Genomic DNA, 21,212 nt, shown 5'->3' with positions numbered 1-21,212 from the left:
CAGCTCCCAGAAAGAGACATTTGAAGGCTGAATTGTTTGCAGCGAGCATGCAAGAGAGGAAGTACAGGAGAGGATATCAGAAGGGGACCAGCACTGAGCAGGCTGCCTCCTTCTGAGGAGCAGAGACCGGTAGCCGGAACACCAAGGTCGTAAGGACCTCTTTGGCTTACATCAGAGACCGACAGGACAGCTGAACTCTACGTTACCTGTCCGACCTAACACCCAGGAAGCACGGTGACTACCTTAGAGGCTGGGGCATGCTAGAGTCCCTATAAACTGCCTCAAGTCACCAGTCATACGGGTATGTCCTATCCAATCCGGGGGACAGAGAAAGATAACATCTGTGAGTACCTTATGAGAAGCTTAGCAGTAAGGGACTACACTACTACGGCACTAGAGGAAAGGCTTTTATTCTCCACCTGGACAAGGGGAATCTAGACTTGCCTCTAAACCAGCCGGACTCTGCCTGCCCTGTGGTCTGGTGCTCTGGACTGTGGATGCTGAAGTCTTCAGTAAAGGTAAAGAGACTGCAAACCTGTGTCCTCGTTCTTCTCTACGCCACTCTCCATTCACCATCTACAAACCGGGAAGCCCTGGGGATACAGTTCACCTGTGGGAAGGTAAACCATCTAGCTGCCATAACATCACCTCAGCGGACCCCTTAAAACAGCGTTGGTCACCCTGACCGAATACCACAGGTGGCGTCATGAACATAAACTTTATCCCTTTAAAGACCTTTCCCTTTTATACGGACGTCCCATGGCCACAGACCGGGTCAGCCACAGTGACATTCCCCCTGTGAACCGCAGGACCCGGTACCGAGTACCCCACAGCCTTGACGGAGCTCTCCATGTGCACACAGCCTTAGTCCTGTCCTGTGCCCCCCACTCATTATAAATCCTGAACGTGTGCACACAGCCTTAGTCCTGTCCTGTGCCCCCCACTCATTATAAATCCTGAACGTGTGCACACAGCCTTAGTGCTGTCCTGCGCCAACCACTCATTATAAATCCTGAATGTGTGCACATAGCCTTAGTCCTGTCCTGTGCCCCCCCAATCATTATAAATCCTGACCGTGTGCACACAGCCTTAGTCCTGTCCTGTGCCCCCACTGATTATAATTCCTGAATGTGTGCACACAGCCTTAGTCCTGTCCTGTGCCCCCACTCATTATAAATCCTGAATGTGTGCACACAGCCTTAGTCCTGTCCTGTGCCCCCCACTCATTATAAATCCTGAACGTGTGCACACAGCCTTAGTCTTGTCCTGTGTCCCCCCCACTCATAATTCCTGAACATGTGCACACAGCCTTAGTCCTGTCCTGTGCCCCCACTCATAATTCCTGAACGTGTGCACACAGCCTTAGTCCTGTCCTGTTCCCCCACTCATAAATTCTGAACGTGTGCACACAGCCTTAGTCCTGTCCTGTGCCCTCACTCATTATAAGTCCTGAATGTGTGCACACAGCCTTAGTCCTGTCCTGTGCCCTCACTCATTATAAGTCCTGAATGTGTGCACACAGCCTTAGTCCTGTCCTGTGTCCCCCCACTCATAAGTCCTGAACGTGTGCCCTCCCACTCATTACAAGTCCTTGATAGCATCATAATGAATTAGGGGGTAGAATACGCTATCAGGTACTGAGCATCCTCCGCCACCTCCCAGTTCATGACAAGTCCCTGACAGCATCTTCTCCCACCTTTCAGTTCATTATAAGGGGTCCTATGCCCCTTACCACCTTCTCTTCCACTCACCAATAAATTTTAAGTCCCCATTAGCATCACACATCCTTCTTTATTAATTCAAAACACTCTTTTTCGGTGATTCCTTGGCATCTCCAGCACGGTGGCGCAGTGGTTAGCACTACAGCCTTGCAGCGCTGGGGTCCTGGGTTCTAATCCCACCCAGGACAACATCTGCAAAGAGTTTGTATGTTCTCTCCGTGTTTGCGTGGGTTTCCTCCGGGCACTCCGGTTTCCTCCCACATTCCAAAGACATACTGATAGGAATTCTAGATTGTGAGCCCAATCGGGGACAGTGATGATAATGTGTGCAAAACTGTAAAGCGCTGCGGAATATGTTAGCGCTATATAAAAATAAAGATTATTATTATTATTATTATTATCTCCGTTCATACTGCACCCACACACTCAAATGATACACCATTTGAAAGGTAAACTTGCCCCCTTTAGCAAGAAAATAGCAAAACAAACCACACATCCACGATATGATCACAAAATACATTTTAAACATTAATTTTCATAAAACTGCAGTAGCGAAAAATGACCTGCAGGTGGCACCACACTACCCCAAAACATAATACCACAAAGCTGAAGCGAACTCCTTGCCCAGCCAATTTCAGGCAGGTACATATGAAATATTTGCTACATATGTGGAATTAGAATAAAAGTAAAACTTTACCTGTTTTAAGACTTCAGCTTTAAAACTGAAGATATAAATGAATGCAGCCTAAAAGGGACCGGACAGGTTCTGAACCATCAGATTTTCCTTATTATTGGACAGTCATTGAAAAGTCTATCTTCCTTCTAAGGTTGCAGCTTATTGGTGACCTGGAGTCACCTCCAGTTCCAAGTAAAAAACTGCATCATTGACATATCTCAGACTGTACATTGTTTCCTGATGGGAGAGATTGGAGGAAACATCTTTGCAAAAATTGAAAAAATAAATCCAACCGTAGGGAAAAAGAGGTAAAAATAATCTGCAGATATCACTTTTTTTTAAAAGGATATTCCCAATTATTATACAATGGTGTAAATACGCTCAGTTATGGGGTCAATTCTCCTTCATCATTTTTACTGTGAAAGTGGCACTGCAGTACAGGGAGCTGCTCCGTTCACATACATAGGGCTGTGTTGCACTTCCTTATGCTGCAGATAGATGGCAGTGCTGCTGTGGAGGGGAAAAATGCTGCCCTGTAATTTTGCAAGATCCTCACACTCAGACCCCTTCTGATCAGTAAGTAAAATACCATTATGTTTAATGTTGGGAGATCTCCTTTAGGCTGGAGTCACACACAACGTGTATATATATATATACCCGTATATATATATATATATAGAGCAATACAAAAAAAGGAAAAAAAACACCGCACCGCTGCTATCTAGTTAGATTCTAAAAATGCAACAACCCAAACTGATCAGAGAGCCAAATACCTTACGGGGTGCAGCTTCCAAAGTGCAACATAATAGTCCAACAAAAGAAAAAAATGAAGTGCACTTACCCGTATATGCTGGTCACAATACTTTATTCGGACATGGTACAAAAAGTGCAGGGAGGGATGTGAAAAAAGCGGACAACGATCGTTTCGTGCCTCAGCACTTCAACGGGTCCAAATCCTGGTCAACCCTAGTGCTAACAAATACCGTAATCTGTATGTGGCATGTTCACACAGAAAATGGAGAGCATATGGCTGAAATCCTATTAATGACGCCATAATGACTTGACCATACATGAGGCAAACCCATGACGTTGATATAGCATCAGATGACGATCTGGATACAAATCTTTCCGGGCCAGGACGTGTTCGATACCGACTGGTACCTTGGCTACTGTTATAATAGAACAAACCAAATCTGAAAATGACTGTAAATAGTTACATGTTCATCTTCTGCTGCAAGTTTTAAATGACTGTTACTGTCTAAAAGTTCACAAACCCTACCAAGGATCCAATGTTTTGCACAAGTTTCACAAGTTTCCTTAAAGAACTGTGAATCATGAACTGTGCATGATCAAGACTTTGCTTGTAAATAGTTTGCACCTTCTTAAAGGTGCTTCCTACTGGTTTTACAAATGAAGCTTTTAAAGACAAGAGACTGCTTCTAACATTGTGAGAACTGCTTTGTTTTCCAGAGACCTGAAGAAAAACCCTTCTGGCCTGGCAGGATTCCAGGCCTGGATACATGCCTTGTAGCCCGCCCAAGACAACGTTGAGGGTTAATGACAGGTCCCTCGCTTCGTTGCTGCTGTTTTAGAGTTAATGATTGACTTGAGCATTATTGCACTACCTCATTGAAAGACTTGAATACTGTTTGAACCCCTAAAGGGAATGTTTACTTGTTGCACCTTGCCAGTTAGAATTGTATGATGCAAGATAGACGGTTAATGTATTAGAGTTAATATGGTAAATATTAATAAAATTGAGAGTTGAAGTTAAATAGTATTATATGAAAGAAATAGATGATGCACATTTGATAAAATGGAGAAAATAAAGTAACCCGCGGGGGTTGGACGAAGACTTTGCACTTAAGAGACAGTATACCCTTGAGGGTCATAGCACTTCATAGCTAGTTAGTTGTTGCACTGTTTTATTAAATTGCTCTTAAAAGTAGGCCTACAATGTAAATATGTTTTGCAACATTCAAGTGTCCTCACCTCCCATAAAGGGAAGCACCAGTTCATATTAACTTGTTTTATAGCATGTTAAAAATTGTATGTCTTTTTGCTAACATGTATTGTTCTTCGGGGGGGGGGGAGGGTCGGGGGAGGTAGTGCGGCGCTCCAGGGTCCTGGTCATCACAGTGGTATTGCTTTCCTCTCAGGGAGAGTGATGCTACGTTTAGAGGCAAGGAAGGATAACTGCATCCAGGTATCACAAATATGCAACACATTCATACTCCAGGCCACCAAGGGGAGCTTTTGATCCTATTTACTAGGTGACTCCCCATATATATGTAACTGGTAGTCTGTAGGGAAAGTTAGTTAGTTCCAGACAGTAGTCTCAGGAGGACAGAGGGTCCACGGAGCTGTGCATGCCCACAGAGCTGCAGCTCCCAGAAAGAGACATTTGAAGGCTGAATTGTTTGCAGCGAGCATGCAAGAGAGGAAGTACAGGAGAGGATATCAGAAGGGGACCAGCACTGAGCAGGCTGCCTCCTTCTGAGGAGCAGAGACCGGTAGCCGGAACACCAAGGTCGTAAGGACCTCTTTGGCTTACATCAGAGACCGACAGGACAGCTGAACTCTACGTTACCTGTCCGACCTAACACCCAGGAAGCACGGTGACTACCTTAGAGGCTGGGGCATGCTAGAGTCCCTATAAACCGCCTCAAGTCACCAGTCATACGGGTATGTCCTATCCAATCCGGGGGACAGAGAAAGATAACATCTGTGAGTACCTTATGAGAAGCTTAGCAGTAAGGGACTACACTACTACGGCATAAGAGGAAAGGCTTTTATTCTCCACCTGGACAAGGGGAATCTAGACTTGCCTCTAAACCAGCCGGACTCTGCCTGCCCTGTGGTCTGGTGCTCTGGACTGTGGATGCTGAAGTCTTCAGTAAAGGTAAAGAGACTGCAAACCTGTGTCCTCGTTCTTCTCTACGCCACTCTCCGTTCACCATCTACAAACCGGGAAGCCCTGGGGATACAGTTCACCTGTGGGAAGGTATAACATCTAGCTGCCATAACATCACCTCAGCGGACCCCTTAAAACAGCGTTGGTCACCCTGACCGAATACCACAGGTGGCGTCATGAACATAAACTTTATCCCTTTAAAGACCTTTCCCTTTTATACGGACGTCCCATGGCCACAGACCGGGTCAGCCACAGTGACATTCCCCCTGTGAACCGCAGGACCCGGTACCGAGTACCCCACAGCCTTGACGGAGCTCTCCATGTGCACGCAGCCTTAGTCCTGTCCTGTGCCCCCCACTCATTATAAATCCTGAACGTGTGCACACAGCCTTAGTCCTGTCCTGTGCCCCCCACTCATTATAAATCCTGAACGTGTGCACACAGCCTTAGTGCTGTCCTGCGCCCACCACTCATTATAAATCCTGAATGTGTGCACATAGCCTTAGTCCTGTCCTGTGCCCCCCCAATCATTATAAATCCTGACCGTGTGCACACAGCCTTAGTCCTGTCCTGTGCCCCCACTCATTATAAATCCTGAACGTGTGCACTCAGCCTTAGTCCTGTCCTGTGCCCCCACTCATTATAATTCCTGAACGTGTGCACACAGCCTTAGTCCTGTCCTGTGCCCCCACTCATTATAATTCCTGAACGTGTGCACACAGCCTTAGTCCTGTCCTGTGCCCCCACTCATTATAAATCCTAAATGTGTGCACACAGCCTTAGTCCTGTCCTGTGCCCCCCACTCATTATAAATCCTGAACGTGTGCACACAGCCTTAGTCTTGTCCTGTGTCCCCCCCACTCATAAGTCCTGAACATGTGCACACAGCCTTAGTCCTGTCCTGTGCCCCCACTCATAATTCTTGAACGTGTGCACACAGCCTTAGTCCTGTCCTGTTCCCCCACTCATAAATTCTGAACGTGTGCACACAGCCTTAGTCCTGTCCTGTGCCCTCACTCATTATAAGTCCTGAATGTGTGCACACAGCCTTAGTCCTGTCCTGTGTCCCCCCACTCATAAGTCCTGAACGTGTGCACACAGCCTTAGTCCTGTCCTGTGCCCCCACTCATTATAAGTCCTGAATGTGTGCACACAGCCTTAGTCCTGTCCTGTACCCTCCACTCATAAGTCCTGAACGTGTGCCCTCCCACTCATTACAAGTCCTTGATAGCATCATAATGAATTAGGGGGTAGAATACGCTATCAGGTACTGAGCATCCTCCGCCACCTCCCAGTTCATGACAAGTCCCTGACAGCATCTTCTCCCACCTTTCAGTTCATTATAAGGGGTCCTATGCCCCTTACCACCTTCTCTTCCACTCACCAATAAATTTTAAGTCCCCATTAGCATCACACATCCTTCTTTATTAATTCAAAACACTCTTTTTCGGTGATTCCTTGGCATCTCCGTTCATACTGCACCCACACACTCAAATGATACACCATTTGAAAGGTAAACTTGCCCCCTTCAGCAAGAAAATAGCAAAACAAACCACACATCCACGATATGATCACAAAATACATTTTAAACATTAATTTTCATAAAACTGCAGTAGCGAAAAATGACCTGCAGGTGGCACCACACTACCCCAAAACATAATACCACAAAGCTGAAGCGAACTCCTTGCCCAGCCAATTTCAGGCAGGTACATATGAAATATTTGCTACATATGTGGAATTAGAATAAAAGTAAAACTTTACCTGTTTTAAGACTTCAGCTTTAAAACTGAAGATATAAATGAATGCAGCCTAAAAGGGACCGGACAGATTCTGAACCATCAGATTTTCCTTATTATTGGACAGTCATTGAAAAGTCTATCTTCCTTCTAAGGTTGCAGCTTATTGGTGACCTGGAGTCACCTCCAGTTCCAAGTAAAAAACTGCATCATTGACATATCTCAGACTGTACATTGTTTCCTGATGGGAGAGATTGGAGGAAACATCTTTGCAAAAATTGAAAAAATAAATCCAACCGTAGGGAAAAAGAGGTAAAAATAATCTGCAGATATCACTTTTTTTTAAAAGGATATTCCCAATTATTATACAATGGTGTAAATACGCTCAGTTATGGGGTCAATTCTCCTTCATCATTTTTACTGTGAAAGTGGCACTGCAGTACAGGGAGCTGCTCCGTTCACATACATAGGGCTGTGTTGCACTTCCTTATGCTGCAGATAGATGGCAGTGCTGCTGTGGAGGGGAAAAATGCTGCCCTGTAATTTTGCAAGATCCTCACACTCAGACCCCTTCTGATCAGTAAGTAAAATACCATTATGTTTAATGTTGGGAGATCTCCTTTAGGCTGGAGTCACACACAACGTGTATATATATATATACCTGTATATATATATATATATATAGAGAGCAATACAAAAAAAGGAAAAAAACCACCGCACCGCTGCTATCTAGTTAGATTCTAAAAATGCAACAACCCAAACTGATCAGAGAGCCAAATACCTTACGGGGTGCAGCTTCCAAAGTGCAACATAATAGTCCAACAAAAGAAAAAATGAAGTGCACTTACCCGTATATGCTGGTCACAATACTTTATTCGGACATGGTACAAAAAGTGCAGGGAGGGATGTGAAAAAAGCGGACAACGATCGTTTCGTGCCTCAGCACTTCAACGGGTCCAAATCCTGGTCAACCCTAGTGCTAACAAATACCGTAATCTGTATGTGGCATGTTCACACAGAAAATGGAGAGCATATGGCTGAAAGCCTATTAATGACGCCATAATGACTTGACCATACATGAGGCAAACCCATGACGTTGATATAGCATCAGATGACGATCTGGATACAAATCTTTCCGGGCCAGGACGTGTTCGATACCGACTGGTACCTTGGCTACTGTTATAATAGAACAAACCAAATCTGAAAATGACTGTAAATAGTTACATGTTCATCTTCTGCTGCAAGTTTTAAATGACTGTTACTGTCTAAAAGTTCACAAACCCTACCAAGGATCCAATGTTTTGCACAAGTTTCACAAGTTTCCTTAAAGAACTGTGAATCATGAACTGTGCATGATCAAGACTTTGCTTGTAAATAGTTTGCACCTTCTTAAAGGTGCTTCCTATTGGTTTTACAAATGAAGCTTTTAAAGACAAGTGACTGCTTCTAACATTGTGAGAACTGTTTTGTTTTCCAGAGACCTGAAGAAAAACCCTTCTGGCCTGGCAGGATTCCAGGCCTGGATACATGCCTTGTAGCCCGCCCAAGACAACGTTGAGGGTTAATGACAGGTCCCTCGCTTCGTTGCTGCTGTTTTAGAGTTAATGATTGACTTGAGCATTATTGCACTACCTCATTGAAAGACTTGAATACTGTTTGAACCCCTAAAGGGAATGTTTACTTGTTGCACCTTGCCAGTTAGAATTGTATGATGCAAGATAGACGGTTAATGTATTAGAGTTAATATGGTAAATATTAATAAAATTGAGAGTTGAAGTTAAATAGTATTATATGAAAGAAATAGATGATGCACATTTGATAAAATGGAGAAAATAAAGTAACCCGCGGGGGTTGGACGAAGACTTTGCACTTAAGAGACAGTATACCCTTGAGGGTCATAGCACTTCATAGCTAGTTAGTTGTTGCACTGTTTTATTAAATTGCTCTTAAAAGTAGGCCTACAATGTAAATATGTTTTGCAACATTCAAGTGTCCTCACCTCCCATAAAGGGAAGCACCAGTTCATATTAACTTGTTTTATAGCATGTTAAAAATTGTATGTCTTTTTGCTAACATGTATTGTTCTTCGGGGGGGGGGAGGGTCGGGGGAGGTAGTGCGGCGCTCCAGGGTCCTGGTCATCACAGTGGTATTGCTTTCCTCTCAGGGAGAGTGATGCTACGTTTAGAGGCAAGGAAGGATAACTGCATCCAGGTATCACAAATATGCAACACATTCATACTCCAGGCCACCAAGGGGAGCTTTTGATCCTATTTACTAGGTGACTCCCCATATATATGTAACTGGTAGTCTGTAGGGAAAGTTAGTTAGTTCCAGACAGTAGTCTCAGGAGGACAGAGGGTCCACGGAGCTGTGCATGCCCACAGAGCTGCAGCTCCCAGAAAGAGACATTTGAAGGCTGAATTGTTTGCAGCGAACATGCAAGAGAGGCAGTACAGGAATGGATATCAGAAGGGGACCAGCACTGAGCAGGCTGCCTCCTTCTGAGGAGCAGAGACCGGTAGCCGGAACACCAAGGTCGTAAGGACCTCTTTGGCTTACATCAGAGACCGACAGGACAGCTGAACTCTACGTTACCTGTCCGACCTAACACCCAGGAAGCACGGTGACTACCTTAGAGGCTGGGGCATGCTAGAGTCCCTATAAACCGCCTCAAGTCACCAGTCATACGGGTATGTCCTATCCAATCCGGGGGACAGAGAAAGATAACATCTGTGAGTACCTTATGAGAAGCTTAGCAGTAAGGGACTACACTACTACGGCACTAGAGGAAAGGCTTTTATTCTCCACCTGGACAAGGGGAATCTAGACTTGCCTCTAAACCAGCCGGACTCTGCCTGCCCTGTGGTCTGGTGCTCTGGACTGTGGATGCTGAAGTCTTCAGTAAAGGTAAAGAGACTGCAAACCTGTGTCCTCGTTCTTCTCTACGCCACTCTCCATTCACCATCTACAAACCGGGAAGCCCTGGGGATACAGTTCACCTGTGGGAAGGTATACCATCTAGCTGCCATAACATCACCTCAGCGGACCCCTTAAAACAGCGTTGGTCACCCTGACCGAATACCACAGGTGGCGTGATGAACATAAACTTTATCCCTTTAAAGACCTTTCCCTTTTATACGGACGTCCCATGGCCACAGACCGGGTCAGCCACAGTGACATTCCCCCTGTGAACCGCAGGACCCGGTACCGAGTACCCCACAGCCTTGACGGAGCTCTCCATGTGCACGCAGCCTTAGTCCTGTCCTGTGCCCCCCACTCATTATAAGTCCTGAACGTGTGCACACAGCCTTAGTCCTGTCCTGTGCCCCCCACTCATTATAAATCCTGAACGTGTGCACACAGCCTTAGTGCTGTCCTGCGCCCACCACTCATTATAAATCCTGAATGTGTGCACATAGCCTTAGTCCTGTCCTGTGCCCCCCCAATCATTATAAATCCTGACTGTGTGCACACAGCCTTAGTCCTGTCCTGTGCCCCCACTCATTATAAATCCTGAACGTGTGCACACAGCCTTAGTCCTGTCCTGTGCCCCCACTCATTATAATTCCTGAACGTGTGCACACAGCCTTAGTCCTGTCCTGTGCCCCCACTCATTATAAATCCTAAATGTGTGCACACAGCCTTAGTCCTGTCCTGTGCCCCCCACTCATTATAAATCCTGAACGTGTGCACACAGCCTTAGTCTTGTCCTGTGTCCCCCCCACTCATAAGTCCTGAACATGTGCACACAGCCTTAGTCCTGTCCTGTGCCCCCACTCATAATTCTTGAACGTGTGCACACAGCCTTAGTCCTGTCCTGTTCCCCCACTCATAAATTCTGAACGTGTGCACACAGCCTTAGTCCTGTCCTGTGCCCTCACTCATTATAAGTCCTGAATGTGTGCACACAGCCTTAGTCCTGTCCTGTGTCCCCCCACTCATAAGTCCTGAACGTGTGCACACAGCCTTAGTCCTGTCCTGTGCCCCCACTCATTATAAGTCCTGAATGTGTGCACACAGCCTTAGTCCTGTCCTGTACCCTCCACTCATAAGTCCTGAACGTGTGCCCTCCCACTCATTACAAGTCCTTGATAGCATCATAATGAATTAGGGGGTAGAATACGCTATCAGGTACTGAGCATCCTCCGCCACCTCCCAGTTCATGACAAGTCCCTGACAGCATCTTCTCCCACCTTTCAGTTCATTATAAGGGGTCCTATGCCCCTTACCACCTTCTCTTCCACTCACCAATAAATTTTAAGTCCCCATTAGCATCACACATCCTTCTTTATTAATTCAAAACACTCTTTTTCGGTGATTCCTTGGCATCTCCGTTCATACTGCACCCACACACTCAAATGATACACCATTTGAAAGGTAAACTTGCCCCCTTCAGCAAGAAAATAGCAAAACAAACCACACATCCACGATATGATCACAAAATACATTTTAAACATTAATTTTCATAAAACTGCAGTAGCGAAAAATGACCTGCAGGTGGCACCACACTACCCCAAAACATAATACCACAAAGCTGAAGCGAACTCCTTGCCCAGCCAATTTCAGGCAGGTACATATGAAATATTTGCTACATATGTGGAATTAGAATAAAAGTAAAACTTTACATGTTTTAAGACTTCAGCTTTAAAACTGAAGATATAAATGAATGCAGCCTAAAAGGGACCGGACAGATTCTGAACCATCAGATCTCCTTATTATTGGACAGTCATTGAAAAGTCTATCTTCCTTCTAAGGTTGCAGCTTATTGGTGACCTGGAGTCACCTCCAGTTCCAAGTAAAAAACTGCATCATTGACATATCTCAGACTGCACATTGTTTCCTGATGGGAGAGATTGGAGGAAACATCTTTGCAAAAATTGAAAAAATAAATCCAACCGTAGGGAAAAAGAGGTAAAAATAATCTGCAGATATCACTTTTTTTTAAAAGGATATTCCCAATTATTATACAATGGTGTAAATACGCTGTTATGGGGTCAATTCTCCTTCATCATTTTTACTGTGAAAGTGGCACTGCAGTACAGGGAGCTGCTCCGTTCACATACATAGGGCTGTGTTGCACTTCCTTATGCTGCAGATAGATGGCAGTGCTGCTGTGGAGGGGGAAAATGCTGCCCTGTAATTTTGCAAGATCCTCACACTCAGACCCCTTCTGATCAGTAAGTAAAATACCATTATGTTTAATGTTGGGAGATCTCCTTTAGGCTGGAGTCACACACAACGTGTATATATATATATATATATATATATATATATATATATATAGAGCAATACAAAAAAAGAAAAAAAACCACCGCACCGCTGCTATCTAGTTAGATTCTAAAAATGCAACAACCCAAACTGATCAGAGAGCCAAATACCTTACGGGGTGCAGCTTCCAAAGTGCAACATAATAGTCCAACAAAAGAAAAAAATGAAGTGCACTTACCCGTATATGCTGGTCACAATACTTTATTCGGACATGGTACAAAAAGTGCAGGGAGGGATGTGAAAAAAGCGGACAACGATCGTTTCGTGCCTCAGCACTTCAACGGGTCCAAATCCTGGTCAACCCTAGTGCTAACAAATACCGTAATCTGTATGTGGCATGTTCACACAGAAAATGGAGAGCATATGGCTGAAAGTCTATTAATGACGCCATAATGACTTGACCATACATGAGGCAAACCCATGACGTTGATATAGCATCAGATGACGATCTGGATACAAATCTTTCCGGGCCAGGACGTGTTCGATACCGACTGGTACCTTGGCTACTGTTATAATAGAACAAACCAAATCTGAAAATGACTGTAAATAGTTACATGTTCATCTTCTGCTGCAAGTTTTAAATGACTGTTACTGTCTAAAAGTTCACAAACCCTACCAGGGATCCAATGTTTTGCACAAGTTTCACAAGTTTCCTTAAAGAACTGTGAATCATGAACTGTGCATGATCAAGACTTTGCTTGTAAATAGTTTGCACCTTCTTAAAGGTGCTTCCTACTGGTTTTACAAATGAAGCTTTTAAAGACAAGAGACTGCTTCTAACATTGTGAGAACTGCTTTGTTTTCCAGAGACCTGAAGAAAAACCCTTCTGGCCTGGCAGGATTCCAGGCCTGGATACATGCCTTGTAGCCCGCCCAAGACAACGTTGAGGGTTAATGACAGGTCCCTCGCTTCGTTGCTGCTGTTTTAGAGTTAATGATTGACTTGAGCATTTTTGCACTACCTTATTGAAAGACTTGAATACTGTTTGAACCCCTAAAGGGAATGTTTACTTGTTGCACCTTGCCAGTTAGAATTGTATGATGCAAGATAGACGGTTATTGTATTAGAGTTAATATGGTAAATATTAATAAAATTGAGAGTTGAAGTTAAATAGTATTATATGAAAGAAATAGATGATGCACATTTGATAAAATGGAGAAAATAAAGTAACCCGTGGGGGTTGGACGAAGACTTTGCACTTAAGAGACAGTATACCCCTGAGGGTCATAGCACTTCATAGCTAGTTAGTTGTTGCTGCACTGTTTTATTAAATTGCTCTTAAAAGTAGGCCTACAATGTAAATATGTTTTGCAACATTCAAGTGTCCTCACCTCCCATAAAGGGAAGCACCAGTTCATATTAACTTGTTTTATAGCATGTTAAAAATTGTATGTCTTTTTGCTAACATGTATTGTTCTTCGGGGGGGAGGGTCGGGGGAGGTAGTGCGGCGCTCCAGGGTCCTGGTCATCACAGTGGTATTGCTTTCCTCTCAGGGAGAGTGATGCTACGTTTAGAGGCAAGGAAGGATAACTGCATCCAGGTATCACAAATATGCAACACATTCATACTCCAGGCCACCAAGGGGAGCTTTTGATCCTATTTACTAGGTGACTCCCCATATATATGTAACTGGTAGTCTGTAGGGAAAGTTAGTTAGTTCCAGACAGTAGTCTCAGGAGGACAGAGGGTCCACGGAGCTGTGCATGCCCACAGAGCTGCAGCTCCCAGAAAGAGACATTTGAAGGCTGAATTGTTTGCAGCGAGCATGCAAGAGAGGAAGTACAGGAGAGGATATCAGAAGGGGACCAGCACTAAGCAGACTGCCTCCTTCTGAGGAGCAGAGACCGGTAGCCGGAACACCAAGGTCTTAAGGACCTCTTTGGCTTACATCAGAGACCGACAGGACAGCTGAACTCTACGTTACCTGTCCGACCTAACACCCAGGAAGCACGGTGACTACCTTAGAGGCTGGGGCATGCTAGAGTCCCTATAAACCGCCTCAAGTCACCAGTCATACGGGTATGTCCTATCCAATCCGGGGGACAGAGAAAGATAACATCTGTGAGTACCTTATGAGAAGCTTAGCAGTAAGGGACTACACTACTACGGCACTAGAGGAAAGGCTTTTATTCTCCACCTGGACAAGGGGAATCTAGACTTGCCTCTAAACCAGCCGGACTCTGCCTGCCCTGTGGTCTGGTGCTCTGGACTGTGGATGCTGAAGTCTTCAGTAAAGGTAAAGAGACTGCAAACCTGTGTCCTCGTTCTTCTCTACGCCACTCTCCATTCACCATCTACAAACCGGGAAGCCCTGGGGATACAGTTCACCTGTGGGAAGGTATACCATCCAGCTGCCATAACATCACCTCAGCGGACCCCTTAAAACAGCGTTGGTCACCCTGACCGAATACCACAGGTGGCGTCATGAACATAAACTTTATCCCTTTAAAGATCTTTCCCATGGCCACAGACCGGGTCAGCCACAGTGACATTCCCCCTGTGAACCGCAGGACCCGGTACCGAGTACCCCACAGCCTTGACGGAGCTCTCCATGTGCACACAGCCTTAGTCCTGTCCTGTGCCCCCCACTCATTATAAATTCTGAACGTGTGCACACAGTCTTAGTCCTGTCCTGTGCCCCCCACTCATTATAAATCCTGAACGTGTGCACACAGCCTTAGTGCTGTCCTGCGCCCACCACTCATTATAAATCCTGAATGTGTGCACATAGCCTTAGTCATGTCCTGTGCCCCCCCAATCATTATAAATCCTGACCGTGTGCACACAGCCTTAGTCCTGTCCTGTGCCCCCACTCATTATAAATCCTGAACGTGTGCACACAGCCTTAGTCCTGTCCTGTGCCCCCACTCATTATAATTCCTGAACGTGTGCACACAGCCTTAGTCCTGTCCTGTGCCCCCACTCATTATAAATCCTGAATGTGTGCACACAGCCTTAGTCCTGTCCTGTGCCCCCCACTCATTATAAATCCTGAACGTGTGCACACAGCCTTAGTCTTGTCCTGTGTCCCCCCCACTCATAATTCCTGAACGTGTGCACACAGCCTTAGTCCTGTCCTGTGCCCCCACTCATAAATCCTGAACGTGTGCACACAGCCTTAGTCCTGTCCTGTGCCCTCACTCATTATAAGTCCTGAATGTGTGCACACAGCCTTAGTCCTGTCCTGTGCCCTCACTCATTATAAGTCCTGAATGTGTGCACACAGCCTTAGTCCTGTCCTGTGTCCCCCCACTCATAAGTCCTGAACGTGTGCACACAGCCTTAGTCCTGTCCTGTGCCCCCACTCATTATAAGTCCTGAATGTGTGCACACAGCCTTAGTCCTGTCCTGTACCCTCCACTCATAAGTCCTGAACGTGTGCCCTCCCACTCATTACAAGTCCTTGATAGCATCATAATGAATTAGGGGGTAGAATACGCTATCAGGTACTGAGCATCCTCCGCCACCTCCCAGTTCATGACAAGTCCCTGACAGCATCTTCTCCCACCTTTCAGTTCATTATAAGGGGTCCTATGCCCCTTACCACCTTCTCTTCCACTCACCAATAAATTTTAAGTCCCCATTAGCATCACACATCCTTCTTTATTAATTCAAAACACTCTTTTTCGGTGATTCCTTGGCATCTCCGTTCATACTGCACCCACACACTCAAATGATACACCATTTGAAAGGTAAACTTGCCCCCTTCAGCAAGAAAATAGCAAAACAAACCACACATCCACGATATGATCACAAAATACATTTTAAACATTAATTTTCATAAAACTGCAGTAGCGAAAAATGACCTGCAGGTGGCACCACACTACCCCAAAACATAATACCACAAAGCTGAAGCGAACTCCTTGCCCAGCCAATTTCAGGCAGGTACATATGAAATATTTGCTACATATGTGGAATTAGAATAAAAGTAAAACTTTACCTGTTTTAAGACTTCAGCTTTAAAACTGAAGATATAAATGAATGCAGCCTAAAAGGGACCGGACAGATTCTGAACCATCAGATTTTCCTTATTATTGGACAGTCATTGAAAAGTCTATCTTCCTTCTAAGGTTGCAGCTTATTGGTGACCTGGAGTCACCTCCAGTTCCAAGTAAAAAACTGCATCATTGACATATCTCAGACTGTACATTGTTTCCTGATGGGAGAGATTGGAGGAAACATCTTTGCAAAAATTGAAAAAATAAATCCAACCGTAGGGAAAAAGAGGTAAAAATAATCTGCAGATATCACTTTTTTTTTAAAAGAATATTCCCAATTATTATACAATGGTGTAAATACGCTCAGTTATGGGGTCAATTCTCCTTCATCATTTTTACTGTGAAAGTGGCACTGCAGTACAGGGAGCTGCTCCGTTCACATACATAGGGCTGTGTTGCACTTCCTTATGCTGCAGATAGATGGCAGTGCTGCTGTGGAGGGGAAAAATGCTGCCCTGTAATTTTGCAAGATCCTCACACTCAGACCCCTTCTGATCAGTAAGTAAAATACCATTATGTTTAATGTTGGGAGATCTCCTATAGGCTGGAGTCACACACAACGTGTATATATATATATATATATATATATATATATATATATATATATATATACATATATATATATATACATATATATAGAGAGAGAGAGAGAGAGCAATACAAAAAAAAAAAAGAAAAAAAACCACCGCACCGCTGCTATCTAGTTAGATTCTAAAAATGCAACAACCCAAACTGATCAGAGAGCCAAATACCTTACGGGGTGCAGCTTCCAAAGTGCAACATAATAGTCCAACAAAAGAAAAAATGAAGTGCACTTACCCGTATATGCTGGTCACAATACTTTATTCGGACATGGTACAAAAAGTGCAGGGAGGAATGTGAAAAAAGCGGACAACGATCGTTTCGTGCCTCAGCACTTCAACGGGTCCAAATCCTGGTTTGGACCCGTTGAAGTGCTGAGGCACGAAACGATCGTTGTCCGCTTTTTTCACATCCCTCCCTGCAAGTTTTGTACCATGTCCGAATAAAGTATTGTGACCAGCATATACGGGTAAGTGCACTTCATTTTTTCCTTTTTTTCTTTTGTTGATATATATATATTAGCTATTGAACCCGTTCTTCACCCGGGTGGCGAGCATTTGTAGTGGTAAAAGGTTCTACATTCTGGTATGTGCTGCTTCCATCCTGTGTCCTAACTTTATGTGCTGCTACCATCTTGCACCTCTATCCTGTCATATGCTGCTATTATCCTGCGCCCATTTCCTGTCATGTGCAGCCCCTAGGCTGTGCTCTTGTCCTGTTTTATGCATCTGCATGTTGTCATTCTGTCATGTGTTGCTGCTATCCTGCGCCATCATCCTGTCATATGCTGCTCCCATCCCGCGCTCCCATCCTGTCATGTGTTGCTCCCAACCTGCGCCCCCTTCTGTCATGTGCTGCTCCCATCCTGCGCCCCCATTCTGTCATGTGCTCCCATCAGGTGCCCCGTTCTGTCATGTGCTGCTCCCATCCTGTGCCCAGGTTCTGTCATGTGCTCCCATCCTGCACCCCCGTTCTGTCATGTGCTGCTCCCATCCTGTCATGTGCTCCTCCCATCCTACGCCCCCGTTCTGACATGTGCTCCCATCCTGCGCCGTCGTTCTGTCATGTGCTGCTCCCATCCTGTGCCCCCATTGTGTCATGTGTTGCTCCCATCCTGCGCTCCCATCCTGTCATGTGTTGCTCCCATCCTGCGCCCCTATTCTGTCATGTGCTGCTCCCATCCTGCGCCCCCGTTCTGTCATGTGCTCTCATCCTGTGCCCCCGTTCTGTCATGTGTTGCTCCCATTAGGCGCCCCGTTCTGTCATGTACTGCTCCCATCCTGCGCCACCATTCTGTCATGTACTCTCATCCTGCGCTCCCATTCTGTCATGTGCTCCCATCCTGCACCCCCGTTCTGTCATGTGCTGCTCCCATCCTGTCATGTGCTGCTCCCATCCTACGCCCCCGTTTTGACATGTGCTCCCATCCTGCGCCATCGTTCTGTCATGTGCTGCTCCCATCCTGTGCCCCCATTGTGTCATGTGTTGCTCCCATCCTGCGCTCCCATCCTGTCATGTGTTGCTCCCATCCTGCGCCCCTATTCTGTCATGTGCTCCCATCCTGCACCCCCGTTCTGTCATGTGCTTCTCCCATCCTGTCATGTGCTGCTCCTATCCTGCGCCCCCATCCTGTCATGTGTTGCTCCCATCCTGCGCACCCATTCTGTTATGTGCTCCCATCAGGCGCCCCGTTCTGTCATGTGCTGCTCCCATCCTGCGCCCCCATTCTGTCATGTGCTCTTATCCTGCGCCCCCGTTCTGTCATGTGCTCCCATCAGGCGCCCCGTTCTGTCATGTGCTGCTCCCATCCTGCGCCCCCATTCTGTCATGTACTCTCATCCTGCGCTCCCATTCTGTCATGTGCTCCCATCCTGCACCCCCGTTCTGTCATGTGCTGCTCCCATCCTGTCATGTGCTGCTCCCATCCTGTGCCCCCATCCTGTCATGTGGTGCTCCCTTCCTGCTCCCCCATTCTGTCATGTGCTGCTCCAGTCCTGCGCCCCGTTCTGTCATGTGCTGCTCCCATCCTGCACCCCCATCCTGTCATGTGCTGCTCCCATCCTGCGCCGCCATTCTGTCAGGTGCTCCTCCCATCCTGCACCCCCGTTCTGTCATGTGCTCCCATCCTGCGCCCCATTCTGTCATGTGCTCCCATCCTGCGCCCCTATTCTGTAATGTGCTGCTTGCAACTAATGCCCTGTAGGCTGCTCTGTAAAGGTTGATGGCCCCCATAAGATGCTCCATAGTGTTATATGCGCAGTATGCTGCTGCGCTAAAAAAAGACATACTCACCAATCATCTCTGGGCACGAGTGCCGCAGTGTCTCTTCACGAAAATGGCGCCAGAAAGCACGGACTGCGCAGGCGCTGATTGCCGTAGAGTCTCTTCAAGAAAATGGCGCCGGAAAGCGCAGATTCCAGGAGCAGTAGGACATTCAGCGGAATCAGGGAGCGTGGGGACACTGTGGCGGTGGACTTCATCATTAGGTGAGATCATGACGCCGACATCGGTACCAGTGCAGTCAGTGCTTTCCGGTGCCAGTTTTTCTTTAAGACGGACACTGTGGCTATAATATAACGTGGGAGCAGCTGCGCAGGCACTTGCTCAGTATATAAAGTGGTGGGACAGTGACGCTCCCAGTGTTATATTATAGATATATAATCAGTGAGACACATACCTCTTTGTGTTCATCATCTCATTACATACATTTACATTTATACAAAAAAACCCTGTTTGGGAGAGAAGAACAGACAAATCGCGGCGCCCTAAGTGCGTAAACACAATATTATAGTCTTTAAAGGGTGCACAATTTTATGCACTCACCTGATAAAAGACTAAAATGGCTTTAGATCGTGTATCCTCCAAATTCCCTCTGAGATATTTTTCAATATACAGGGCTTGCAGCTTGCCTCGGGTGGATCCAAGTGAGAGAGCCAGAGTAAGGCTCACACAGGATGAGTAGTTCAAGAAAAGCACATCCAGCCCATGAATGGCAGCGCTTCCCAGGACTCACATTCAAAGATGATATTTCATATTTTTTTATTTCATAACTTAAAATAGAAGAGATATTCATGGGCTGGATGTGCTTTTCTTGAAATACATTTACATTTGACCAGCTTAATTTTCCTGAAATTGCCTGCACCCCCGACACCCAATGTACGAAAGTTTCGCGCGGGCCAACTAAATATATATCTACACACACACACGGTGGAACAAAAGTAGGTGGACAGAAAATAACATTTACCGTATATAATTGAGTATAAGCCGAGATTTTCAACCCATTTTTTTAGGCTGAAAGTTCCCCTCTCGGCTTATACTCGAGTCATTGTCGGCGGGGGGAGGGGAGCGGCGGCTGTCATATACTCACCTGCTCATTAAAGTAATGAATATGGACTCCACTCCGATAGGGGTGGAGTCGCATATTCATTACTGTAATGAGCGGTACCAGTGACCGCTGAACACAGGAAGAGCTGCGGGCGTCCGGAGACCATCGGACATGCAGGGACCGCATTGGGAGCAGATGAGTATAATGGGGGAGGGTGACATTTCATATTCACCTTTCCACCGCCGGGCGCCGCTCCGTCTTCTGCCTGTGACTGTTCAGGTCAGAGGGCGTGATGACGTGTTAGTGTGCGCGCTGCCCTCTGCCTGAACAGTCACTGCTGAAGAGCAGCGGGCAGCGATGAGAGGTATGTCATTTTTTTTATTGCAGCAGCATTACATGTGGCACATTTTTATATGGAGCATCTTATGGGGCCATAATGAACTTTAATGCAGCATTATATGGGGCATATTTTAATATGGAGCATCTTATGGCGCCATCATGAACTGTATGGAGCATTATATGGGGCTCCTGATTCAATATGGATATTCAAAAACACTTAACCTACTGATGTCTCAATTAATTTTACTTTTATTGGTATCTATTTTTACTTTTGACATTTACTGGTAGCTGCTGCATTTTCCACCCTAGGCTTATACTCAAGTCATTAAATTTTCCCAGTTTTTTTGTGGCAAAATGAGGGTCTCAGCTTATACTCGGGTCGGCGTATACTCGAGTATATACGGTAGTTTGAGGTCTGGGATCTGCCAATATGTGGCTGGTTTTCTGACTGTTTCGGATAACATGATACATGATTTTAGTTTTTTTTTTTGTCTAGTCTCGCTTGAATATAGGTCAATATTAAATAGTCTTCCGATGAGTCGCTTTGGTGAGGACGATGAAAACCGTAGAAATGAGAGGTTTGGAGAGTGAGTGTGTATACGTCACCTCACCCTATGTACTGAATTGTGGGGTACATGTTTATTTTTATC

This window comes from Ranitomeya imitator, chromosome 2 (assembly GCF_032444005.1).
Source record: "Ranitomeya imitator isolate aRanImi1 chromosome 2, aRanImi1.pri, whole genome shotgun sequence".
Classification (NCBI taxonomy): Eukaryota; Metazoa; Chordata; class Amphibia; order Anura; family Dendrobatidae; genus Ranitomeya; species Ranitomeya imitator.
The sequence above is the reverse complement of the archived record's forward strand: the minus strand, read 5'-3'. Positions refer to the sequence as shown.